A 27,950-nucleotide genomic window follows, 5' to 3' on the forward strand; every position below is an offset into this window, starting at 1 on the left:
GCGCCAGTTCTGTATCCAAATGGCTAGTTCTCCCTGTATTCCATGCGATCTAACTTTGCTCACCAGTCTACCATGAGGAACCTTTTTTAAAGCCTTACTGAAGTCCATATGGATCACGTACACCACTCTGCCCTCACAATCCTCTTCATTACTTGTTCAAAAAGCTCAATCAGGTTAGTGAGACATGATTTTCCATGCACAAAGGTGTGTTAGACCTTGCCTTTCCAAGTACATGTACATCCTATCCTTCAGGATTCCCTCCAACAACTTGCCTACCACGATGTCAGGCTCACTGGTCTATAGTTCCCTGGCTTTTCCTTGTCACTTTTTTAAAAAATACTGGCACCATATTATCCAACCTCAAGTCTTCTGGCGTTTTACCTGTGACTATCAATGATACAGATATCTCAACAGGGGACCCAACAATCACTTCCCCAGCTTTCCACAGAGTTCTAGAGTACACCTGATTAGGTCCTGAGAATTTCTGCACATCCCGCACCACCACTTCTGTAATATGGACATTTTTCAAGATGTCACCACCTATTTCTCCATGTTCTATATCTTTCATGCCTTTCTCCACAGTAAATGCTGATGCAAAATACTCGTTTAGTATCTCCCCCATCTCTTATGATTCCATACAAAAGTTGCTTTGCTGATCTTGGAAGGGCCCCATTCTCTCCCGCGTTAGCCTTTTGTCCTTAATGTATTTGTGAAAACCGTTTGGATTCTCCTTAACCCTATTTGCCAAAGCTATCTCGTGTTCCCTTTTTTACCTCCTGATTTCCCTCTTAAATATACTCTGCTGTCTGTATCTGACATATGCTTCCTTTTTCTTCACCAAAACCTCAATATCTCTAGTCATCCAGCATTCCCTATACCTATCAGCTTTCCCTTTCACCCTAACAGGAACATATTGTCTCTGGACTTTGGTTATCTCATTTTTGAAGACTTCCCATTTTTCAGTCGTCTCTTTATCTGCGAACATCCTCCCCCAATCAACTTATGAAAGTTCTTGCCTAGTGCCATCAAAATTGGCCTCTTTCCAATTTAGAACTTCAACTTTTAGATCCGGTCTATCCTTTTCCAACACTATTTTGAAACTAATTGAATTAGGGCCGCTGGCCCCACCCATCGAGTCTGCTCCGCGATTCAATCATGGCTGATAAGTTTCTACACTGTATTTTTCCACTTTCTCCCCGTAATCCTTGATTCCCCTTGACAATCAAGAATCTATCTATCTTCGTCTTAAATATAGTCAATTCACCACTCTCTAGCTGAAGTTTTTCCTTATCTCCATTCTAAAAGGTTTTCCCATTATATTGTGTGCAATTCTGGTCTCCCTCCTATTGGAAGGATATTGTGAAACTTGAAAGGGTTCAGGAAAGATTTACAAGGATGTTGCTAGGGTTAGAGGATTTGAGCTAAAGGGAGAGGCTGAATAGATTGGAGCATCAGAGGCTGAGGGGTGATCTTATAGAGGTTTATAAAACTATGAAGGGCATGAATAAGGTATATAGACAAGGTCTTTTTCCTGTTTCGGGAAATCCAGAACTAGAGGACACCGGTTTAGGGTGAGAAGGGAAAAGATTAAAAGGGACCTAAGAGGCAACCTTTTTACGCAGAGGGTAGTGCGTGTATGGAATGAGATACCAGAAGAAGTGGTGAAGACTGGTACAATTATAGCATTTAAAAGGCATCTGGATGGTGTATGAACAGGAAGGGTTTAGAGGAGTATGGACCAAGTGTTGGCAAATGGGACTAGATTAAGTTAGGATATCTTATCGGCATGGATGAATTGGACCGAAGGGTCCGATTCCATGCTGTACATCTGTATGACTCTACTCTAGGGATGTGCCCTCGGGTCGTAGTCTCCCCTTGCAATGGGAACATCTTCCCACATCCACTCTGTGCAGGACATCCAGTATTCTGTAAGTTTCAATTAGATCCCTCCTCATCTTTAGAAATTCCGCCGAGTATACATCCAAAGTCTTCAAATGTTCCTCATCTCTTAAGCCGCTCATTCCTGGGACCATTCTCCTGTAAATCCACTCTGGGGCAAATACATCCTTCCTGAGATATAGGGTCCAAAACTGTACACAATACTCCAAATGTAGTTTGACCAGAGCCTTATCGACTCTCAGAAGTACATCCCTGCTTTTATATTCAAGTCCTCTCAAAATAAATGCCAACGTTGCATTTGCCTTTCTAACTACTGACAGCCTGCAAGTTTACTTTGTGAGAATCTTGGACTAGAACTCCCAAGTCTCTTTACAATTTAGACTTCTGAATTTCGTCCCCATTTAGAAAATGCCTCCTCTTCCTGCCAGTGATCTTGTTGAAGAGTGCAGCAGACTGAAAGAGCTCAGTGGTCTCTTTCTGCTCCTATTTCTTCTGTTCTTTCATTCTTCTAAACTCCAGAGATTGAAATTGAAGTACACATAATTCCAGGGGGGCTTGATGGAGCATGCTGAGAGATTGGTTACGGAATCTCAATCACAGGAGGAGGGCTTACAGGCTTTGGATGAGGGGAGTAGGTGCAAAAGGCCATGTGTTCTCCCACTTCTTCTGGACTTGTGACAGCTCTGGATAAGGCAGAGGAAGAAAAGCTGTTCCCATTAATTAATGGTACAAGGACAAATTTAAGGTTTTGGGGACATGAAGGACTTTTTCTCCACATCAAGTGGTAATGGCCTGGAACTGGCTGCTGATTAAAACTAGTGGAGGTGGACAAGATGAACTATTTCAAAAGGAAATTAGATGACTATTTGAAGGAAATAAATTTGTTGGATGATGAGGACAGAATGGGGTGAATAGGAATGACTGGATTGTTATATAGAAAGTAAGCATGGATGTGATTGTCCAAATGGCCTCCTGTGTCGTCATGATCCTGACAATTTAGTCAATCAAGTTGTCAGTGTTTGAACCATCAGTGTTGCGATGAGGCCAATCATCACCAATGGGTGCATTCTTGGCTACTGATCAGAACCAATCAGCACACTCCTCATGCAGTTGGTTTTTCCCCTTGAATTGATATTCTTTATGAATTGTCATAAAGATTGCAGGAGGAAAATCTTTGACAAACTGTGTCAAATTCAGCGATACTCAATACAGTATATAAGGTATTGAGTACAATTTTTAAGATTCTCCATCTCGCATAAATGGGTGCAAACCCCGAAGATCTGTCTGTTTGTTGCCAAAATGGGGTTGAGACATAAGACGTGCTTAAACATTGTTGTGACAAAGGATGTTTTTAACATGCCTTTTATGTTTCTCTGAACTGAACAAGTCTCATTTTTGTGGAACCTCATCAGATTTGAGTGACGTAATAGTATATGAAAGGAGAGGTTTTAGGGCTGTGAGATGCTCACTGTGTCAGACTGACTGAATGCAAACTTTCTGAATTTGTAAGATTTAACTTCCTTCTGAAAAGAGCTTTTTAACCTGACTGTCTAAATCTAGTCATACTTGACTGTTTTAAAAAATCCATCATTTACTGATTCGGTAAAGAGGCAAAATGGTAGTCTAATTATAAAATAGGATAATTTTTTTGGCTTAAAAAAGAAGTGAATAGTTGATTGAAGATCAGTGCCTTCATTTAAAATTTGAATTCAAGTGTGTAATTGAGTCATACAGTAGGAGTCTGCAAGGAGCATAATTACTTAACTGTACAAAATCAAAGGAAGAAAAAGTTTAATCTTGCTGTGTAATTTCACATCTTTGAACTAGCTATGGTTAATGAAGCTAAATAATGTCAGAAGAAATATGACTATATCCTATAATTGTGCAATTTCTATTTTAAAGACATAAATGTAAATTATCCAATTTATCAGGCTAAATTTGTGCGCAGTTCAAATGCATTTCATTGCCGAACCATTTTTGTCACCTCTAATTTTAAGCTTATAGTTTCACTCTGAAGTCTCTTTAAAAAAACTGCTGGGAGGAAAGAATATGCATAGTTTTGTGTAAATCTCTTTTTATTTCAGATTTCCAGCATCTGTAGAATTTGTTTCTCCCATAAAGAGCAGTATTTTTCAAAAGAAATTGAGCATTGGTGACATGGTCATATTTGATCAAGCATTCCAGTAATTCTATTGTTTGATCTTATTTTTTCTGGTTGGATTGGTTGCCCATGGAATCTGAGTATGCTGTATCTTCATTCAAAGAATTGGAGCAGGCAGCTGCTAACTACAGCATTCTTGTGTGTTGCATATTGTTGCTATACATGTCTTTGGATTTAATCTGAACAAGACTTGAGTCAAAGCCTTATTAGTTTGTGACATGGTCAGAGAAACTCTAACGACTTACCCACAAAATAAATTGCTTGATACCATAGATGTTGGAATTTTGTTAACAAAAACTGGGGGGGGAAAGGCTATGCTCGGCAGGTCATTTGGCATCTGTGAAGAAACCAAAGTTGTTGTCAGCATTTCAGATCGGAACACTTGCTAAGGTAAAGGAGCTGTTGGTTTTTGTTTAAGAAGTTGTCATTTGTTTTTGATTGGAGTTTGTGTTCTGTTCTGTTTCCTGACTCGTGATGTATCTTCTAAGCTGTTTTAAAATCGTATTTTATTATGTAGCATGTTTACTTAGTAATCTTCATATGGTTTTACAATCTAATTTAAATGAAGTGTTGAAATAAAAACTGTGGAGAATGAATTGAACACATTGGGCCAAACTGTGTATAAACATTCAAAACAGCACAGAGACAGAAGGAAGAAAAATCAGCGCGTGATGAAGTAAACTTCCAATAATGTATCTTGAATTCCAATAACTGTTTTCTTTTGGTGTGTACATTGTGGTTAAACCCATCCAGTATTGGCATAAATAGAACTTTGAGGGCATTTGTTGTAAATAGCAGTTGCTGTTATTTACTGATTTATGATAAACATTGACTTTTTCTTGGTTTTAAGCAGAACATTGAGGGACTGTTGATGATAATATTTTTAGATTTTTATATTCTATTAGATTAATGTCAAATGATTTTCATTTTTAGGAATTGCACGTCAAGTGTTGATGTTTCATGTTCAAGGCTGACTGCAATTCTGTAACTACTTGTGCTATTACTGCACCTTGCTTTCAGAGGGCTAACTCTGTTCATTACTCTCCTGCTGTAAGTGTCAACTCCAGAAATGTACTGGCATTTGCTTTTGCATACAAACCCACAGAAAGCAAATGCTGCTCCCTGCATGAAAATTGACTTGCTGATCCCAATAATTGAATCTTTAGAGCCACATTTTTAAAGAACCGGGCTGCCATCAACTTCAGGAACTGAGCTTCGGTCACCAAGGGAAAGCGGGGTGCCTGCAGAAGTCCGTACTTCAAAATGATAAATGTGCCTTATAACTTTTGAAGCCAGCAGCACTCCAGTTTCTCCACAGTCAGCTTAAACAAACTCTCAAGTCCTGAAACAGTTGGAGTTCATTTCTCACCATGTGGAAGGTACTGTCTATCCTGATAGCAGTTTAAGCAGGCATTAGGTTGAGAATTTGTTTTGCAGAAAGGAACAGGCAGGAAAGTATTTTATAAATCCTGGCATCTTTTCTTCCACAATTAAAATCCAAGCTAACACTGCATGAATAATCTATGTAGCACAATATTTAAGGAGATGTAGGCTTTTCCTTTCGGTATCAATTGTGATCCGCGCTTACTTAAATTAGGCCCCTGTCTAGTTATTGAAAAAATGACGTGGGAGTTGAAGTAAACTCTTGGCCCTGTTTGAAGTGGTACAAAAGTTCATATGCTAGCATAGGCAGCTTTAAAAGACCAGCTGGTCATAATAGGAGTGCTTGGTTGCCAAGGTTACTGTGGTTGTTAGAAAAAGAATGCAGCCAAGAGGGCAAGTTCTTGATATGTGAGCTGAAGGAAAGAATTTGGTGTGATCATGCATCAGCCCTTCTAATCACACACTCAAAGAAAGCTGTGTGGGTGTAATGCAGAAACTACAAGTCTATGCAGTGGTGCTTGTGTGTGGTTATGGTTTTTTTTCCCCTCAAATGGTTTAGCAGTCTGACAGCACACTTCTTTAAAATGTTAACTTTTATTCACTGCTGCCGGGCACAGGCTGTTGTCATAGCTGGATTGTAATTTTGTTGAATTTTTTTTTCACCTCATGACTGACCGACAACGCTTCTGGGTCACTCAATGAAAGCAGAGGCAGTCCAAGTATTTTATGATAAAATAAAAGCTTAATGTTTCTGCCGACAATATATTCTATGATAGTATGAATCAAATCATATTCCCAATATATACCTGGCTTCAACTGTCACTTTGTAAATCATTGCTGCAGAATGTTAAGTTCTGATGAATTGATGTCATGCTTAGTTAATCACAAGTTGCGTAGGCAAATGAGTTACAGGTCTGTTGTCACAGGGAGTGAAAGGAATGAAGGCACAAGTACCATTTGCACTCCATACTGTTCATGTTAACTTTGTTAAAATGTTCTTAAAATTTTAATGAGAGCCTAAATTGAAGGATCAACAGTCAACACATTGGATCTACTATTTAGCTCCTAGCAAATTCATTCCCTTCCATTAAAAAGCAACTTTCTAACCTTGACAGCTGGTGATATAATCACGTTCCTAATATCAGGTCACTGTGGCCAGAGGAAAGGTAGCTGCAATTGAACCTTTTGACACAATGTAGGCAAAAATTGAGTTAACTTTTGAACCATGCCCACAATAATTTTTACTTTAAACTTTGAGATAAAAGTATGATGGCTAAGTGTTTTGCATTTTGTTTCTGAAGACTGGAGACTGTTTAATTGTATGCCATATACCATGAGCTAAGTGGTCAGTGATGTAGCCTTTGGATATACCAACGGTCTGGGCTTGGCAATAAATGAATCTGTTGGTTGCCAAGTGGCAAATTAAATGCATGATCCCAAATTGACCATATTTAAGGAGCATGGCATTTTTAGATTCAGAGGAAATTATCCTAGATTGTTCTCATGAAATTTGTAATGGGCAGTTTTAGAAATAGCAAAATCCGTTTTGAAGAAAGTTGCAAATTGAGGTAGTTACTTGAAATTGTATAAAAATAACCTAATGATTTACCGATTTGTAAGCTTACCTCATTATTTCAATTTATTTGAAATGGTTAGTGCCCCTTGTAATCCAATAACCTGGTTATCCTTAATCTTGCCCAGCTCAGTGACATTTGCATCTGGATCCTACTTGAAGAACTGAGAACCATGCGATGCTGCTGTGTTGTAACACCTGAACCTGGTCCCATTTATATAAGACTTAATATAGCTTTGGCCCCTAGTACTGTCTGAGTGGATGACCAGTTCTTTTCAAGTGTTTGACATTTTAGTTGTGTTTCCTGACCAACTATGTGCTCTAGTGATGACAGACAGCAGCAGTTTATCGCTTATTCTCATTCTGGAAATATTGAATCTCTGAATTGGTGACATCTTTGCTCAGTCTTGACAGAATGTTGGGGGAGAAAGAGCAAACCTTGTTGGGTCTTGTAGATGCTGCTGTTCCCGTTGGTGGAAGTCTTCACACATTGCAGGCCAATCCTATGTATGTATATCCCAAACTTCCTTTGTTTATGCAGGAGACATAATGAGACTTGACTGCAATTCAAATTCTAGCTTTTTGAAATGGCTGATCAGTCAAATTGCAGGTTGTTTTTTTTGCCATGTCATCTTGACGTTTGAAACAAAATTGCTCGCGTAGCTGGGTAAATGTTTTTGCAGGATGCAACAAAAGCAGAGTGACTAGATCTTTCGGGAGAACAGTCACATTGGTGACCAAAATGGTAGTTGACTTGGGATTTGAATTAATTTTAAATTGAAAATTCTGTATAGTTGCAGATTAGAATGACTACACAGTATCAAAAATAGTTTCCCAGTGCTGATGCTTTTGTAGAGCTACTTTCAAATACATTAAATTATTCGTGTCCAAGAGTAATTGCGTTTTTACTGCAGTACTTGCTGATGATTAGCAACAATAGAAACAAGCGAATGGTACGTGTATGGAATGAGCTGCCAAAGGAAGTGATGGAGGCTGGTCCAAAGGCATTTGGATGAGCATATGAATAGTAAGAGTTTAGACGGTATTGGCTGTGTGCTGGCAAGTGGGACTAGATTGGATTGGGATATCTGGTCGGCATGGACGAGTTGGACTGAAGGGTCTGTACATCTCTATGACTCTATGAACTGCCTTTCATGCAACTTCATCCCTCATCCTTACTTCTGAACCAAGACGCCCAGGTTCAAGACCCATATGCACTAGAGACATGTAATAGTATCTCTGAACAGGTTGATTAGGGAAAAAAAGGATTAGCTAAAGAAAGCAAAATTATGGACAGCATGGTGGCACAGTGGTTAGCACTGCTGCCTCACAGCGCCAGACACCCGGGTTCAATTCCCGTCTCAGGCAGCTGACTGTGTGGAGTTTGCACATTCTTCCCGTGTCTGCGTCGGTTTCCTCTGGGTGCTCCGGTTTCTTCCCAAAGTCCAAAAATGTGTAGGTTAGGTGAATTGGCCATGCTAAATTGCCCAAAGAGTTAGATGACGGGGTAAATGTAGGGGAATGGGATTGGGTGGGTTGCGCTTCGGTGGGTCGGTGTGGACTTGTTGGGCCGAAGGGCCTGTTTCCACACTAAGTAATCTAAGTAAGGGGATGAAAATGGTTTGCGGTACCCTAATTGTAATCTCAATAATATCTTACACAGTTGCAGTAACATTTTCTACTTTTGTACTCTACACCTTTAGCAATAAATGCCAGAAGTCTATTTGCATTCCTTACTGTTTGCTTTACCTGTACACTAGTTTTCTGCAGTTAGCAAAGACACCCAGATCCCTCTGCACCGAAGCACTCTGAAGTTTCTAACCATTTCGATAATAAGTTGCCTTTTAATCCTTGTGACCAAAATGATAGCTTTACACTTTTTCATGTTAAACTCCAGCCACCTAATTTAGCCACTTGTAAATTTTGTATTTCTTCATTGCAACTTACAGTGCTCAAATAGGTGGGAAAGACTACATCTTTGGCTATTGTCCCTTTTTCCCTGCATCCTGCAGTCACCAATATAGATTGTGAATAATTGGGAGTCAAAGACCGAACCCTGTGTCACCCTACTTGTTGCATCCTTCCAACTAGGAGACATTGTTTTCAGCACAACTTTTATTGGATTCCAGTATCTGTGTGAGGAGTTGCTTAGCCTTTGTTTGGTACGTCTCTCTATAAGCTGAAACATCTTTCTTGTTTTCTTCCACACAAGCATTAAGTGACCTGAAACATCCATGTGGACCAAATAAAATAGATGGCCCTCCTAACTAGCATCATGAAAAGTAAACTCAGGTTATGATGCTGTGCTAAACTGATTTAGATTCCTACATTTAGTTGTAGATATAGGACAGATGTCAGAGGTAGTTTCTTTACTCAGAGTAGTAGTAGGGGCATGGAAGGCACTGTCTGCAACAGTTGTAAACTCGCCAACTTTACAGGCATTTAAATGGTCATTGGATAGGCATATGGACGAGAATGAAATAATGTAGGTTAGGTGGGCTTCAGATTGGTTTCACAGGGCGGCGCAACATCAGGGCAGAAGGGTCTGCACTGCACTGTAATGTTCTATGTTTGATGTTTCTGTGTTCTATGTTAACTTGAAATATACAAGTTCCAGTTCAACAATTTCAGATGAGCTAGTTATGTGTGGTTTTATTTAAACATCTTGATTATTCGGATAATCTTGTATGTTATCACCAATGTCTAATCATTTTAAATGATGATTCATGGGATTCAAATCTATTTGGGAAAAATTGTGATGGCGAAAGTAGGTAGTAATTATGTCCAGAAATGAAATACTTTCCGCTTCAAGCATCTGCTCCTTGAAAGTCTCAGCAAAGTTAGAAGCAGAGTGAAACTCCCCCAACAACTCTCCCAGCACTGTGCCTCAACACTACCTTGGAAAGAGCACTCATCTGCCATGTCTGAGTGACATCTTTCCATTTTACACCCCATGTACCTTGGAGACTGCAGAAACCCAGAGTTGTTCATTCAGACTTGGATCAAGACTGCTTGAACTCTGACAGCAGATCGAGGAAACTTTCGTCCAGTCCATTGAAAGGCTAATATCTTGCACATGTTGCCACCAAGTCTTCAACATTGATGTTCTTTTGATTTCTAACATTCCAGTTAGATGCAAATTTATCACAGTATGTGTAAATACACTGTGCTGAACCTTTATAATTTGGATAAAGCATGCTTTTTCAAATTATTATTGTGCATTCACTGTTTGACAACTGCGAGCATTAATAAATCACCTTTAATGTAGTAGAATGTCCTAAGGCACTTAATAGGACTGTCACTCAACAAAAGTTGACATGCAGCCACTTGAGATATCAGGGTGCATGAGTGTAAGCTTGTCTGTAAGAAGCATGTTAATGCAGGAAATTAGATAAAGAGGGTAGGGAGGGAATTCCAGATGTCAGGGCCTCAATGAATGAAAGCACGACTGTCAATGGCAAAGTGATTAAAATAGGCATTGTGCGAGAAACTATAATCAAAGGAGTGCAAAACCTAGAGGGCTGTAAGGATAGAAGAGGTTACATAGGGAGGGTGAGGATAGGACAGGAAGGATTTGAAAATGTGGCTAAGGAGTTTTAAGATTAGATTAGATTACTTACAGTGCGGAAACAGGCCCTTCGGCCCAACAAGTCCACACCGACCCGCCGAAGCGCAACCCACCCATACCCCTACATTTACCCCTTACCTAACACTACGGGCAATTTAGCATGGCCAATTCACCTGACCCGCACATCTTTGGACTGTGGGAGGAAACCGGAGCACCCGGAGGAAACCCACACAGACACGGGGAGAATGTGCAAATTCCACACAGTCAGTCGCCTGAGTCAGGAATTGAACCCAGGTCTCTGGCGCTGTGAGGCAGCAGTGCTCACCACTGTGCCACCGTGCCTTCCCTAAAGTTGAAATGTTACTGGTCCTGGAGCCAATGTAGGTCAGCATGTTCAGGGATAGTGGATGGCTGGTACAGGAAGACCCTGGGTAACAAAGGAGTTGCATTTTTAAGTCTGTTCATAAGTCAAATTTGTATCTAAGTTGGAATGGTTATGTACTGCGTTGCTCAGTGATAATTGTCACTTTCATTGGGACAGAGCCTTTTACATGCTCCATTACTCTCCCCTTGTCCTTTATAATTGTCCCGATTGTTGACTGGCTGTAGCTAATACTTTTCCAATGTTTATTGGCGTTCCACCTCTCTCTGGTCGCTTGATTATTTCCACTTACATTTCAATTGTGATTGTTTTCTTTTTCTTCGATCCATCGCCATCACTTGCGTCAGACCTACGCGCTGAAGCCATGATGACTAGGATAAACACATGAAAAATTTATATCAGAACACAACAATGTTGACACAATCCATGTTAAAATGGTGACAACGGTGTGGCGTTGTTTTCCCTTAGGTCAACAAGCTGCTGGAAACATGTAGTGTTTTGAGCATGACACAAAGTAGTCCACCCGTTCATTAGTGTGAATCATTGTATGTAACTCAATTTTTCAAAATAATAAACTTTACGGAGGTCGTTTCATAAGGATGTGCGTTCATGACCCAGGGAAAGCCTACATTTGGTGCAAGGATACAGAAAGTTTTTATGAGTTAGAGTTTATGGAGAGGGAAAATAGGGCAAAAATGACCACATTAGAATATTCAAATGGAGAGAAAACCGAGTCCTGAATTAGGCTTTTGATAGCACATGATGAAAAGCAATTGTGTGATATTAGATATGACATCAAAGTTGAGAATGGTCTGATTGAGTTTGAGGAACTTGTCAGGGAGAGGCATGTGGGTGAATAGGTTTAATGTTTTTGATAGGGACTGAGGGCAATGGCCTCATCTTCACAGTATTCAGTTTGAGGACATTTCTGCTAATCTAGCATTGTGTGTTGGTTAGACAGTCTGATTTCAGCGACTGTAGAGGGGCCAAGAGTGATGATGGTGAAGTAGAGCTGGGTATCAACAGTGCAGGTGTCAAACAAGTGTTTTCTGATGATGTACCCAAATGGTAGCATGTGGTTGAGAAATAAGAGAGGGCTAAGGATAGATTCTTGGAGGACTCGAGATGTCACGCACCAGGAGTAAGAAAAAAAATCATTGGTTCACTATACTGAAGTCAGTATAACTGCATTACATTGTTCAGTCAAAGCTGTTATTTGTATTTTATGAAGATTTTGGAAAAAAAACTGGAAAAATCATGGCAGACTATTTCTCAGTTCTAGCTTCTAAATATTGCTGTTTTTTCTCCCAGCTGCTGAAATTTTTGTGGGCACCAAAAAAAGCCTGTGTACCAAACCCTTTTGCAGCTATGAAATGACAAATGATGGAGTGAGGGGTGAACAGAGGGACCTGTGCTTGAAGATAAAATGCCGATCTAATACAGCACTGCATTGTTTATATATAGAAGTCACCATAGTTCTGTGAAAGTGCAGAGTGATTTGTAAACATTTTCAAATCTAAGTCGTAATCTCTGCAGATAGCTGAGTACTGCTGAAAAGGTTTTGAAATATTCATGTTTTCACAATTAAAGGCAAGACAGCAGGTCAGAGTTCATTCCACCACAACAGTTAGAAAAAAACAATAGGAATTTCAAGATGCTCCTTCTGTTGTATTTGTTAAATGAGCCTGTGGTATTTTTGAATAGACTTACGAGAACCATGTATTCTGCGGAAGTTAAATGTTGCCAAGATATCTTTTTTGTTTTTCCACATCCTTATACAATAGTAATAAATAAAATGGTTACTGTGCTTAATTATTTGACCAACAAATCACTGCTTTGAAATGAAATTTCAGTGTGTTCTGTCGATGTGGTGATGAAGGAGTAACAAATGAAACTAGACATGGTGGCCTGCTAACTAACTTCTATTGTGAAACACTTATCAGACCACAATTTCTAACAGATACCGGAAATGAATCTTATGTGATCAGTCGAGAAAGTACAACTCTTGGCCAGAATAATGAAGAAATGTGGAAAAGTTCAAAAGAGGAAATTATCTCCCAGCCTCCCTTCAGTTATATGTAGTATTCCGCAGAGTTTGCTTCACACTGCTGGTTTCAGTACCATGCTCATGCCAAAAACTCTTACCAAATTAATAGTCTGATTGCTGCATTTTGACAGCGCACAGCTATGAAAATGTGACCAGTGCAGAAGCCTTTGAATATTATTGAATGATTGCAGCTGAAAAATGTTATGATATTTGTAAAAATTGGATACATGTTTGCAACCCCCTCAATGCCTTTTCTCAGTATTTTGAAGAAATTGGCCATCATTAGGAAAACAGTGGGTGCTTTGTTGGCTGGAGTTCTGGCTGCTTCAGCCTAAAACTCTAGCTGTGCGTGAATGATGCAGGGCTTGGATGAATGGAAGATAACAGTGATTGTGTGTAGTGTAGGTGTGGTCAAATAATTATCATTAAAGGGATATTTAGGTGAAGAACCAGCCAGGGGCAGAAGTATTATGAATTCTGAAATGAAAGCCCAAGTACTGGATTGTGGATGCAGGTTGGCAAACAACCAATTCTGGAGGGTCTGCACTTGCTGGACCCAAGGTGAAATTCTAATTGTTTTTTAATTATGAATTATTAGTATCATGGAATTCATGGTTTCACAGCTTATATTAGTCATATAGTCATAGAGATGTACAGCACAGAACAGACCCTTCAGTTCAACTCGTCCATGCAAGCCAGATAACCCAACCTGATCTATTCCTATTTGCCAGCACTTGGCCCATATCCCTCTAAACCCTTCCTATTCATATACCCATCCAGATGCCTTTTGAATGTTGCAATTGTACCAGCCTCCAACACTTCCTCTAGCAGCTCATTCCATACACATACTACCCTCTGCATGAAAAAGTTGCCCTTTAGGTCTCTTTTATATCTTTCACCTCTCACCCTAAACCTACACCCTCTAGTTCTGGACTCCCCAACCCAAGGGAAAAGACTTTATTAATTTATCCTATCGATGCCCCTCATATTTTTATAAACATTTGTAAGGTCACCCCTCCACTTCGGATGCTCCAGAGAAAACAGCCCCAGCCTATTCAACGTCTCCCTATAGCTCAGATCCTCCAACCCTGGCAACATCCTTGTAAATCTTTTCTGAACCCTTTCAAGTTTCACAACATCCCTCCGATAGGAAGGAGACCAGAATTGCACACAATATTCCAAAAGTGGCTGCACCAATGTCCTGTACAGCCACAACATGACCTCCTAACTCCTGTACTCAATACTCTGACTAATAAAGGAAAGCATACCAAACGTCACCTTCCCAATTCTATTCTTTTTAAGATAAGCACTAATTAAAAAGGAAAAATAAAAAAGGGAGACTGAGAAAAGAAACTTCCAGTTTTTCTTTAACTTCATTCATGGGCTGTGAGCATCACTGGCTGGGGCAACATTTATTACCTGTCCCTAGCTGCTTTTGAGAAGATAGCGAGTGATGTGCTGCCTTCTTGAATCATTGCAGCTCATTTCATGTAGATAAATCCATAATGCTATTGGAGAGAGCAAGTTCCAGGAATTTTGATCCAGTGATGCTGAAGGAATGGCGGTATGTTTCCATATGTGGATGGTGAGTAACTTAGGCAATTTTAGGTGGTGGTGTTCCCATGTATCCACTGCCCTTGTCCTTTTGGATGGTAGCCGTGGTGGGTTTAGAGGGTACTACCAGACGAAACTTGGTGATTTCTGCATTGCATCTTGTAGATGGTAATCACTCCTGTTACAGATTGTTGGTGGTAGGGAGAGTGAATGTTTGTAGATATGGTGCCAGTCAAGTACTTGTGCTTTGTCTTGAATGTTGTCAAACTTCTTTGGAGCTTCATTTATCCAGGTAAGTAGGAAGGAGTCCATTTCACTCCTTACCAGAGATACTTCTCAGCATTCTGAACAGATTGATTGATTAAAATAACTATGGTTACAAGTTCAATGGTGCAATGCTGGCTGGCTGAAGAAGACAATGTCAGACCCAGAAGCTCAGAATAAGCAAAGATACAGTTACTGTACCTGTTTCTGTGACTGGAAGGTAACATTAGTGGAATTACATGAGAAGCAGAGATGCAGAGGTTCTGCAGATTTTATTTGTGCCAGATTTTGGTGAAGCTGTACCCATGGAATGTAGGGAGATTGTGCACTGATCTGGCTGGGGATCAGGTTAAATCTTAGGAAGACAAGACTTTTGAGGGATTTTATGACTGAGATTAATGGCATATGCAGAACTGTTAAACCAATTTTTGTAGGATCTGTTTTTGCTATATCTATTTAATCTATCATTTATAGATTATTATCAGCTTTAATTTTGTATGTTAATTAATGTTTAATTTACATTGATTCTGTTTTTTAGAGTATAGAGAATTAACTAAATGTTTGCTTTGATTGACACTAAAGTAGTAAAAAATTATTTTATTTAGACCATGGAATTTTGAAGCTTAATTTTTTTTCAGAAGTAACTAGGATTTCAGGTTTCTTAAAGCAAATTACTGATCTTGACCTAAATCGTGAACATTATCCAAATGAAAGAATACTCTTGTAAACAGGGATGGGTGATATTTCTGTTTGTGTTTTAAATTATATGTAAACATTAGCTTGGTTAGGCTGCACCTTCATTTCTAAAAGCTTTCAGAAGGCCCTTGGAATAGTTTACTTCAAAATTTGCCTGTATTGATCCACCAAAAATCAGTATTGTGCCTTTATAATGCATTTGCTTTCATCCCGCAAGACTTTTTGTTGAATGATTGTATGTGATGTCCATTCATACTCCTCATGATGCAAGTTGTATCCCTGATTGGATAAGCATAACTGTGGTATTTTGGTGCTTTAGTGCGTTATTGAAAACTCTGCTGCCCTATAGAATTGGCACTGTTCTTGTTGGTGAGGATATATCTAAAGCTGACTTATGCTGTGAGACCTTTGGTGAACCATGAGAAGGGTGACTCCTGACGCATGAGGTTTGTGCAGCAGATTATAATCTGCTTTACCTGCTACATCCTCGAACAATATCTGCCAGATAATTAGCTGTAGAAAATTCTGTTATGTTTTCTATTCAATCTCATGCAACTAGTAACAATCTCTGTACCGAGGAAGGCTGTGCTAAAATATGTATAAAAACAGTTTTTAAAAATGTTATTGGGATATACATTGCATTTCTTTAAGAGTTGAAAGTGGTAATGTGCATATCTCACATGAGGCTGTTGACTGCAATACCAAGTGGTCTCCCAAGTTATTCAACCACTTATGCACTGGCAAGCACCTAATATCAACAACACAAAAGTCACAATTTTAAACACGGTTAGCTGATTTGTGCAACCCACCATGAGAAGGAAGTTGGGAAAGTAATTAAGAGGAGTTTGATGAGGATACTGCTAGGAGAGACCAATTATAAATGCAACAGAAATTTTTTTTCCCCATTAGATCTCAGGAGGTTAAAGACGAAATTCATAGTGGTTTTCCAGAGTCTGAAAAATTAGGAACAAGGTGAGGCCATTTTACCCCTCAAGCCTGTTCGGCCATTCGTTAACATAATGACTGATCGTATTGTGATTGATTGCTGCAATTTGTTGAAAATAATGAGGATTGTGAAGCCAATCTGATAAATTATTTTAAGAGGGAACTGACAATTTGAATTATTGGACTGTTGAGGAATACAGGAGCAGAAGGAGACCCTTCAGTCCCTCAATCCTGCTTCACCATTCTAGATCATGGCTGATCATCTACTTCATTGCTATGTTCCTGCTCTATCTTTTTGATGATGATATCAAAAAAATCTACTGATCTCCGTCATAAATATTCTCAAAGACTGAGAATTCCAAAACACTCTGTGAGTGAACCAAGTTAAAAATCTCACAACACCAGGTGACTCTTGGAGACACACAGTAGAACAGACTTGATGGGCCTAATGTCTGTGGTATATATTTTTTTTCAGAAAATGTATGAAATATATATTCCACAAAAGGTTACATAAATCTCTTTCTTGCCATGCAGCTGAGAGATTGTACTGACTCCTTGTTTCTTAAGTGCTTCACTGAGACAATGTCAAAAAACACAGGATAAAGAAGAAAGTCTAGCGTTTTTATAAGGCTATTTTGAAAATTTTAGGATGTTCCAAAATGCTTAAGTGTTTTTTAAAGAATGTGGTCATGGTTTGTAATGTAAAATATTTTTAAGCTAATTACTGCATAGCAAGCAACCTCAAACAGCAATGTGATAACGTCCAGATAATCTGTCATTGTGATGTTGATTTGAGGCATTAGTATTTTCCAAAGCACCAGGGGTGAATGCTCTTGTCCTCTGCAATAGAGTGCCAAGTGATTTTTTTTACATTCACCAGAGAGAGCAAACAGGACCCTGGTTTTATACCTTACCTGAAAGAGGCACATCCAACAGTACAAACTCACTCCAGACTAATGGAATGTAAGCCTGAATTTTTGCGCTCAACTGAACTTGAACTCATTCACACAGCATAATTTGGCCAGTACTTTTCCATATGCTACCACAGGAGCCATCTCTTGCAGTAGCAGAGCCTGAACAAAGCTACACAATGTTACATGATGTCATAAGGTGAAGACATACCACTTATTGTCAGTCTTCAGTGACGGATTAGTGTTTATGATTTTAAATATTTCAAAGCAGTAATGGAACTTAAAAATAAAATTAAAAAAATATACATTTAACATTTTTAGAAGTTGGCTAGAGTGTGTCAAATGCTGTTTCTGTTATTGGTGGGACCAAGGAAATGGTGAGAGAGAAGTGGAAATGAAACAGTGGGGACCACAGAGGAAGTGGGGGCGCGGGGTGGGGGTGGGGGGAGCAGTCTGGAGTTGAGAGAACTATGAACATTTTAAACAGACTACAGCAATGATGCTTTAGATTTTCTAATGTGTATTCTCATCTCATCTGCTGATAGGTTTCCTTCTCACAATCTTTGCTGACTTGAGCATGTGACTGAGTTCTAACTTAACAGTAAGCTGCAAATGTGTTGCTGGTCAAAGCACAGCAGGTCAGGCAGCATCTCAGGAATAGAGAATTCGACGTTTCGAGCATAAGCCCTTCATCAGGAATAAGAGAGAGAGAGCCAAGCAGGCTAAGATAAAAGGTAGGGAGGAGGGACTAGGGGGAGGGGCGATGGAGGTGGGATAGGTGGAAGGAGGTCAAGGTGAGGGTGATAGGCCGGAGTGGGGTGGGGGCGGAGAGGTCAGGAAGAGGATTGCAGGTTAGGAGGGCGGTGCTGAGTTGAGGGAACCGACTGAGACAAGGTGGGGGGAGGGGAAATGAGGAAGCTGGAGAAATCTGAATTCATACCTTGTGGTTGGAGGGTTCCCAGGCGGAAGATGAGGCGCTCCTCCTCCAGCCGTCGTGTAGTTGTGTTCTGCCGGTGGAGGAGTCCAAGGACCTGCATGTCCTCGGTGGAGTGGGAGGGAGAGTTAAAGTGTCCTCACCTGGTCTGGATATGTGACTCCAGATCTACAGTCATGTAGTTAACTCTTAGCTGTCATCTGATGTAGTGTGACCACTCACTCCATCAAGAGCAACTAGGGATGGACAGTAAATGCTGGCCTTGCTAGTGATGCTTGCATCCGGTGAAAGAACAAAGAAGAAAAAAAATACTTGCATGTTGGAGGCAAAAATTCTTGATTTATGGTCCCTATTCCTTCAGGAATTGAAACAGATCATCAAGATGAATTCTGGAACCCATTGCAGTGCATTGTAATTTTGGATTTTAGAGTTTTGAGAAGATTTGTAGCTCAGGTTGAGGTTCTGGATGTAGGTTTGCTCACTGAGCTGGAAGGTTCATTTTCAGATGTTTCATCACTGTATTCAGTAACATCTTCAGTGAGCTTCTGGACGAAGCACTGCTGATGATTCCTGCTTTGTATTTATATGTTTGGGTTTCTTTGGGTTGGTGATATCATTTCCTGTTCTTTTTCTCAGGGGTTAGGAAATGGGGTCCAAGTCCATGTGTTCGTTGATAGAGTTCCGGTTGGAATGCCATGCTTCTCGGCATTCTCGTGTGTGTCTCTGCTTGGCTTGTCCTAGGATGGATGTGTTGTCCCAGTTGAAGTGGTTATCTGTATGTAAGGATACTAGTGAGAGAGGGTCATGTCGTTTTGTGGCTCGTTGATGTTCATGTATCCTGGTGGCTAGTTTTCTGTTTGTTCGTCCAATGTAGTGTTTGTTACAGTTATTGCACGGTATTTTGTAAATGGCATTAGTTTTGCTTGTGGTCTGTATAGGGTCTTTCAAGTTCACTAGCTACTATTTTAGTGTGGGTTTTAGAATAAGTAAGTTCTTAAGTTGCAGCCCACAAAAGTGGCAAATTCTTAGTATTTCACTACTAAAGTCTATTGTAACATCAATGCCATTAGTTTGAATAGTTTTTGTCCATGTATTGATTCCAGTATTAAAGAAATGTGGGAAAAAAACCTTAATTATATTGACAAGCAAAGAATGTTTCATTAGAGGTGGAGAAGAATGTAGATTTGAGAGTGGAAGCAGGCAGGCAAGGTTTGTGAAGGAAGCATTTAGTCGAGGCAATTGGTGGAACATTGTTTACATTCCACACTGTTCATCTGTATGTCAAAGGGTACCATGGCAGGACAAAAAGCTCACTTATTGATCAGAAGTAATGTGGTCTATGTAACTAGGATGCTGAGGCAAAAAGCAAGTAGCATTTCCAAACTCAGAATTAATTGCTCACAATTGGACTTGGCAAAAACCCCTACCATTTATTCTAGGGATCAGGAGGGAAAAGTTTCTTGGAGGTGTTTTTGAGCCTTTGGAAGTTATCTGATTTCAGTATTGTACTTTGATACACTGGCAAAATGTACGGACAAAATATTTCAGTCTTGACTTCCAGTTTACATGAATAAATATTGCAAAAGAAAGCCTTGTATTGATTTTGTTAGTAAAGAAAAGGATCTTAACAGTTCCAATTTGCATATAGGTAACAGCTTCAACTTTGTTCTCATTGTATAGCAACAGAAAAATCCAAAGATAAGTTTCGTTATGCGGCAATCTCTTGTGTCCCACCTCCCCAACTCTGTTTCTTTGCTACTGTGCACAAAACAATGTTTGAGTTGATATGCATCCTACTTATTGCAGACGTTCCAGGGAGATTAGTCCAGTACAAACAAATAGTCGCTAACCCTGACCATTCTGACTGATCCTGTGCCCAGAAATTTGAAATGATTTATGCTTTGAACATTTGCTAGAAGGAAGGTGTGGTTTCGTATACATTTGCTCGTCAAAAAGAATTTCTGTAAGTGTGTTGGAGGAAAGGGGAAGAAAATACCAGGCACGAAGTTAGGTTAACAATACTTCAGTAAGAGGCGTACATCTCAAAAATATTGTTTCCTAAGGAGCCATCACGTGTGGTAGTCTGCCAGCTGTTAATACTGATTATTTTTCGCACTTCATGAGCACTTTTCCAAAAAGAGATTTGTAAGCTAAATTAAAATCATGTGAAATATTATTTCTACCAACTTTCTGCAGGTGTGTTGTGGTTGCTATCTCTGTTTTTTAAAAATGAATTGAGTTAGAGTCTCACATTGGTTACAGCACAGAGGAGGCAATTTGAGCTGTCATGTCTGTGCTAGCCCACTGAATGATCCATTCACCTAATGCCACTCTTCTGTCGTTTCCAAAAACCCTACGAATCTTTTTTAGTTTCCGATGATGTGACTCCTTTTCCACCAACCTGAGCATGTCCTTTTGAAATTCTGCACTGTACTCCTCATGCTTCACATACTTCCAAGTTTCATATGATCTGAAAAGTTTGAAGGTGTGTCCTGCACATGATGTTTATATAGGTCATTAATGTACATCAAGATGAAAACCGGTCCTAACACCGGTCCCTGGGCAACTCCACTCTTAACGTTCCTGTGACCCGAAAAACAGCTATTTGCTACAGATCTCAGTCACTCAGCTAATATCATATTCATGTTGCTCCTGTCCCTTTTTCCTTCCATGAGCTCTAACCCTGCTCATAAGTCTGTGATGCATTACTTCATCAATGTCTTTTGGAAGTCCATACACATCATATTACCCTTATTAATCCTTTTTTGGTTACACATCAAGAAGCTCACATAATTAATTAAGCAGAATTTATTCTTATGTCCACATTTGCTTTCCTTAATTAATCTACAGTTGCCCGTGATTACTAATTTTTGAAACATATTATTGTTTCTAAAAGCTTTCTTGTCACTGGGGTTAAACTGATTGGCCTTTTGGTTGCTGAGCAATTCTTCACCTTTTTTGAACAAGATTGTAACACTTGCAATTCACCAATACTCTCGTACGACCCCTAGATCTAAGGAAGCCTGGAAAATCATGGCCAGCATCTTTGCAGCTTCCATGTGTTTGTTTTCTTTTTCCCACCATACACCTTCAAGCCCAGGTTGATTAATATTTTGTACTTCCCTGTCTAAAATAAAACTGGCTATATTTTCTGGATCTGTCATGCTTATGAGAGCTGCTTATAAAGCATAATTATCTCATGACTATATCATTGACACAGCAAAAGTTAAAGGTTAATTTTGTGCAGCTTTTGTATCAATTCAACAGATTGATTTTTTTTCAAAAAAGCTTTGTTATGCTAGATTGAAATTCAACTTTTGAAAAATTTCAACTCTTCAAAGTAGGGCAAGTTGCATGAGTGTGCAAATGCTTAGCAGATGCAATGAATAAAAATAAATTTATGCACTTTGGTAGCAAAAGCAAAAAAAAAGCATTATATTATCTAAATGGCGATAGATTGGGAAAGGGGGAGGGTCAATGAGATCTGAGTGTCCTTGTACACCAGTCGCTGACAGTATGAATGCAGGTTCAACAAACACTGATGAGGCAAATCATATGTTAACCTTTTTATAGAGAGGATTTGAGTACAAGAGTCGGGACATCTTGCTGCAATTGTACAAGTACTTCAATGACACCTTGAACGCTGTGCGTAGTTTTGGACTCTTTTCTGAGGAATAATGTTCTAGTCATGCTACAAAGGTTTACCAGACTGATTCCTGGGATGACATAGAGTCAGAGATGCACAGTACAAGAACATATCCTTTGGTCCAACTCGTCCATGCCAACCGGTATTATAAATTCATCCAGTCACATTTACCAACACTTGGCCTATATCCCTCTAAACTCTTCCCAGTCATATGCCCATCCTGATGTGCATATTAAATTTGTAATTGTAGCAGGCTCCACCACTTCCTCTGACAGATCATTCCATGCATGCATCACCCTCTGCGTGAAAAAGTTGCCCCTTAGGTCCCTTTTAAATCTTTTCCCTCTCCCGTCATCAGGATGTGTGAAGAGAAACTGCATTGACTAGGGCTATATTCACTGAGGTTTAGAAGAATAAAGAAGGGGGAGGGTTACTCATAGAAACTTCTAGAATTCTAACAGGGCTTAATGCAGGGTCAAGGCGAGAGGAATATTCTTGATGACTGGGAAGCTCAGAACCAGGGTTACATTCTAGGGAAACTGTGTAGGACATTTAAGGCTGAGGAAAGACTTGCTCACTCAGAGAGGTGAGCTTATGGAATTCGCTGCCACAGAAAGGCAAAAATGTTGAATATTTTTAAGAAAGATAAATATAGTTCTTACGGTTAAAGGAATCAAAAGGTATGAGTTGAAAACAGGAGTAGGGTACTAAGTAGAATGATCAGCCATGATTGTATCGGTTGGCAAAACAGGTTTGAAGCACTGGCCTCCTCCTATTTTCTATACTTCTATGATTAAAAGTCAGTTCAACTGACTGAATTTAAAATAATTTTCAAGGTGTGTATATTTGATTCTGCTCTTCAGACCTAGCTCATTGCAGTTTGTATTCTTCAATTTGGTCCATTTGTATGACTTATTGAAATCTAACTGAAAGTTTGTAATCTAACTAAAATGGAAGACAAAATCAAAGCCAATTCATTGATTATTTCTTCACATGCTGTAGACAGAGCTTGTGCAGTGTGATTAAGACTGCTCAATTCAATGCATTGTAATTAGCTAGTTTTGTAGTAGTATCTACAACTTTCCATTCATCGACAAATGGCAACACATCAGCTGGTTAAAATATAATTCAATTAAAACTGAGGTTAAAAAGTAAATTTGCTGCATGAATCTAGTTCAGGTAGATTGGGATGAAAATCTCACCTCAGCTGTTATGGGATCCAAAGTGAAGATAATTTTGAAATAATTCTTTCTAGACAACACAACTGCCTAAAATTTGATATTTACACTTCAGAAATGCTGTTGTAAAATTGCTTTCTGTGGTCAATGGAACAAGGTCTCCATTACTTATTTCTCCATTTATGATTGTGGCACATCAGATTAGTCCAGGACATTTACAGTATTGGATACTTTTCATTTCTACCCCCATCTGTTTTCTCTCTTTCCCTTCTTTCCTGACAGTGTTGAGACACAATTTCAGAGGAACCAGGGGCCCTTAGTTAGTAAAAGCCTTGTCTGTAATTGTCAGTTTGATCATAAGTTCATTTATTTTCGTGATTGCTGAAGAGTAATCCGAGCTGGGAACTGAAGTTAACTTTCCTGTCCATACAAAAGGATGTTGAAGCTGGTTGTAGCACCCTTGTTCTCAAAATGACTAAAATTACTTAACGTAAAACAGAGTAAGAATCAATCTGGGTATTTTACAAGTCTTTCTGGCATCATTATACATTGAATAAACCCACTAAGCCAGTGGGAGGAACACTGTCTGAGCTAAATTTAACCCATGCTTGATGTTATAGTGGAATGCAAAAAATGTAATTATGTGGCATTATCATCAGTCATTTGAACACAAGAATTCTGTTATATTTTTGTTTCAAACTTAGAAGACCCATTTTTTTCAGTACAGAAAAAAAAACTTTTTTAAAACTGTTTACATTGGCTTGACAGCCATTATCTTAATTTTATTTGAAAAGTGGGTGAATCACATTTTTTAAAAAAGCTGTACATACAATTTGTGATCCCGTCTGTATGTTGTTCCATGAAGCATTGCACAATGTCATATTTGGTGTTTGCTCTTTCTGTTTACCAGGGTGAAAGTATAAAATGGCTGTTCAACAATTACATGAGGACTTTTGAAATATGATTGGATTCATGACGCTGAGAGAGAGACTGCTAACATTAACTCTAATGGCCAAGTCTGGGTGAGTGATTTATTTCAGCAGTTTTTGTTCAAAGTGTGGGGTAAAAGACTTTTAAAAAGTGCATAATTTTTATGCAATGTATTTTTACTTTGCAGAAAATTGTGGACAAGAATTGGAATTTAGATCTGTAAAATATATACAGTATATATGTGTTTGTGTGTCTATTACCTAGCTTTAAATGAACTGTTCACATTATTGATTGCAAACGAAACCAAATTTCATAAAAGACAAATATTAATGTACTAGAGAAGTTTAATATCAGTTAAATATTCTGTTAGGATGCAAGTTACCTGAGAGTGACTTTTTTTTAATATCTGGATTACTTTCCATTCATTTGAATAACATTAAACTTCTGTTCAAGCAAACTGTTCGTTTTATGAATCATTTTGGTGCTTTAACTATACAATATTAATCAGAAAGCAGCCTTTCAATCTTTTGGCCTGTTCCTTTTAGTATCCAACTCCTATTCATCCTGAGTTTTGTTGTTCAAACTGCTATATTGTTGTACAGGTTTGCCTTTTTAAACATGATCTTTAATTTTTGTTAAATTATCACTATCTCTTCAGAAAGGCAGTATATCATGCTGGGATCCAGTTCTTGTTGACAGTGATGTTGTAACTTATCTGAGAGGTTTTTCTTTTCCATAATATAGAGTCATGGAGATGTACACAGCACAGAAACAGACCCTTTGGTCCAACCCGTCCATGCCGACCAGATATCCCAACTCAACCTAGTCCCACTTGCCAGCACCCAGCCCATATCCTTCCAAAGCCTTCCTAGTCATATACCCATCCAGATGCCTCTTAAATGTTGCAATTGTACCAGCCTCCACCACTGGCAGCTCATTCCATACACGTACCACCCTCTGCATGAAAAAGTTGCCCCTTAGGTTTCTTTTATATCTTTCCCCTCTCACCCTAAACCTATGCCCTCTAGTTCTGGACTCCCTGACCCCAGGGAAAAGACTTTGTCTATTTATCCTATCCATGCCCCTCATAATTTTGTAAACCTCTATAAAGTCACCCCTCAGCCTCCGACACTCCAGGGAAAACAGCCCCAGCCTGTTCAGCCTCTCCCTCTAGCTCAAGTCCTCCAACCCTGGCAACATCCTTGTAAATCTTTTCTGAACCCTTTCAAGTTTCACAACATCTTTCCGATAGGAAGGAGACCAGAATTGCATGCAATATTCCAACAGTGATCTAACCAATGTCCTGTATAGCCGCAGCATGACCTCCCAACTCCTATACTCAATACTCTGACCAATAAAGGAAAGCATACCAAATGCCACCTTCACTATCCTATATACATTCGACTCCACTTTCAATGAGCTATGAACCTGCACTCCAAGGTCTCTTTGTTCAGCAACACTCCCTAGGATCTTACCATTTAAGTGCATAAGTCCTGCTAAGATTTGCTTTCCCAAAATGCAGCACCTTGCTTTGATCTAAATTAAACTCCATCTGCCAGTTCTCAGCCTATTGGCCCATCTGATAAAGATCACGTTGTATTCTGAGGTAACCTTCTTTGCTGTCCACTACACCTCCAATTTTGGTGTCATCTGCAAGCTTACTAACTATACCTCTTATGCTCACATCCAAATCATTTATGTAAATGACAAAAAGTAGACGACCCAGCACCAATCCTTGTGGCACTCCACTGGTCACAGGCCTCCAGTCTGAAAAACAACCCTTTATCACCACCCTCTGTCGTCTACCTTTTGAGCCAGTTCTGTATCCAAATGGCTAGTTCTCCCTGTATTCTGTGAGATCTAACCTTGCTAACCAGTTTCCATGTTGAACACCTTACTGAAATCCATATAGATCATGTCTACTACTCTGCCCTCACCAATCCTCTTTGTTACTTCTTCAAAAATTCAATCAAATTTGTGAGACATGATTTCCCATGTACCAAGCCTTGTTGACTATCCCTAATCAGTCCTTACCTTTCCAAATACATGTACAGAGGAAGCTTGATTATCCAAAAACCAATTATCTGAAAATAGGATTATCCGAAGGAGATCTCGAGATCCCAACAGAAATATTACATCAAAGGCATGTGTCCAACACTAATTGCGTCTTTTGTTTACAGTGATTAAATGTGCTGTTGCGTACATTCCTGAACTGATGGGAGCGCATGACCAATTTAAATGACTGACCTCTTGCCCTCTCTCTCTCTCTCTCCTCACACTTTCCCTAGAGTTCTACATAGGTGTGTACCCTATACCCCCCACTTCCCCAGATAATCCCTCCAACATTGTCCTGTACAGGGCAGAGGTGGATCCTGTCAAAACGTTGCAGTAAAAATGTGTACATGCATGTGTGTATGCGTGCGGGCTATTTGGAGATTCACTCCTCAAAAGGCAGTAGCAGCAGCAGCAGTCTTGTTGGTGTCTAGACCAGCTGACCTGAAGAGGGGCAGGGATGGGGGTGGGCAGGGGCAATGTTGGACAGGGTTTGGTAGACGGGTGGGGGACAGAGTTTGGGAGACGGATAAGGACCGTGTTTGCCGGGGTTTGGGGGCATGTTGGGGGCAGTGTTGGACTAATTTGGGGGTGCGGGGGGGGGGTGCGTGTTGGATGGGGTTTGGAGGCAGATGGGGAGGCGGTGTTGGGGGCAGACATCTCGGTTGGGTGGGAGGCAGTGTTGGACAGGGTTTGGGTGCCAGGCGGTGAGAGGGGGCTCGCCCACAGTGTGTTGCTGCTAGTCTCCTGAATGGGCAGCAGACGTAATAGAACACTCCGAGCCCCAGAGGAAAGGTGTTGAATTGATTAACCAAACAATCAATTATCCAGACGATATAGTGCCCGCCCATCTCGTTTGGATAATCGAGGTTCCTGTGTACGTCCTGTATATCAGGATTTCCTGCAACAACTTACCCACCACCGACATCAGGCTCACTGGTGTATAGTTCCCTGGCTTGTCCTTACCGCCTTTCTTAAATAGTGGCACCATGTTTGCCAACCTCCAGTCTTCCGGCACCTCGCCTGTGACTATCGATGATACAAATATCTCAGCAAGAGGCCCAGCAATCACTTTCCTAGCTTCCCACAGAGTTCTAGGGTACACCTGATCAGGTACTGGGGATTTATCCATTTTTATGCATTTCAAGACATCCAGCACTTCCTCCTCTGTAATATGGATATTTTTCAAGATGTCACCATCTATCTCCCTAATTCTATATTTTCCATATCCTTTTCCACAGTAAATACAGATGCAAAATACTCATTTAGTGGCTCCACACGAAGGCTGCTTGCTGATCTCTGAGGGGCCCTACTCTCTCCCTTTTGTCCTTAACAGTTATTTGTAAAAACCCTTTGGATTCTCCTTAATTCTATTTGTCCAAGCTATCTTATGTCCCCTTTTTGCCCTCCTGATTTCCCTCTTCAGTATACTCCTACTGCCTTCTACTCTTCTAAGGATTTACTTGATCTATCCTATCTATACCTAACATAGGCTTCCTTCTTTTTCTTAATCAAACCTTCAATTTCTTTAATCATCCAGCATTCCCTACCCGCCTTTCCTTTCACCCTAACACGAGCATACTGCCTCTGGACTCTCGTTATCTCATTTCTGAAGGCTTCCCATTTTCCAACCGTCCCTTTACTTGTGAACATTTGCCCCCAGTCAGTTTTTGAAAGTTCTTGCCTAGTCCTGTCAAAATTGGCCTTTCTCCACTTTAGAAGTTCAACTTTTAGATTTGGTCTATCCTTTTCCAATACTATTTTAAATCGAATAGAATTATGGTCACTGTCCCCAAAGTGCTCCCCCACTGACACCTCAGCCACCTG

The 27,950-nt window shown here is 39.8% G+C and overlaps 1 protein-coding gene across 2 annotated transcripts in view; it reads left to right on the forward strand.

The window, feature by feature from the left end:
- Window positions 1–27,950, forward strand: part of frs2a (fibroblast growth factor receptor substrate 2a) — a 113,269-nt gene that overhangs the window by 46,330 nt on the left and 38,989 nt on the right. For both annotated transcript variants that reach the window (XM_060839280.1, XM_060839281.1), the window contains exon 2: window positions 24,052–24,163. The gene's annotated coding sequence lies outside the window, so the exon portion shown is untranslated. The remainder of the gene's footprint in view (window positions 1–24,051; window positions 24,164–27,950) is intronic.

Source organism: Hemiscyllium ocellatum, chromosome 19, assembly GCF_020745735.1.
Source record: "Hemiscyllium ocellatum isolate sHemOce1 chromosome 19, sHemOce1.pat.X.cur, whole genome shotgun sequence".
In the NCBI taxonomy this organism is placed as follows: domain Eukaryota; kingdom Metazoa; phylum Chordata; class Chondrichthyes; order Orectolobiformes; family Hemiscylliidae; genus Hemiscyllium; species Hemiscyllium ocellatum.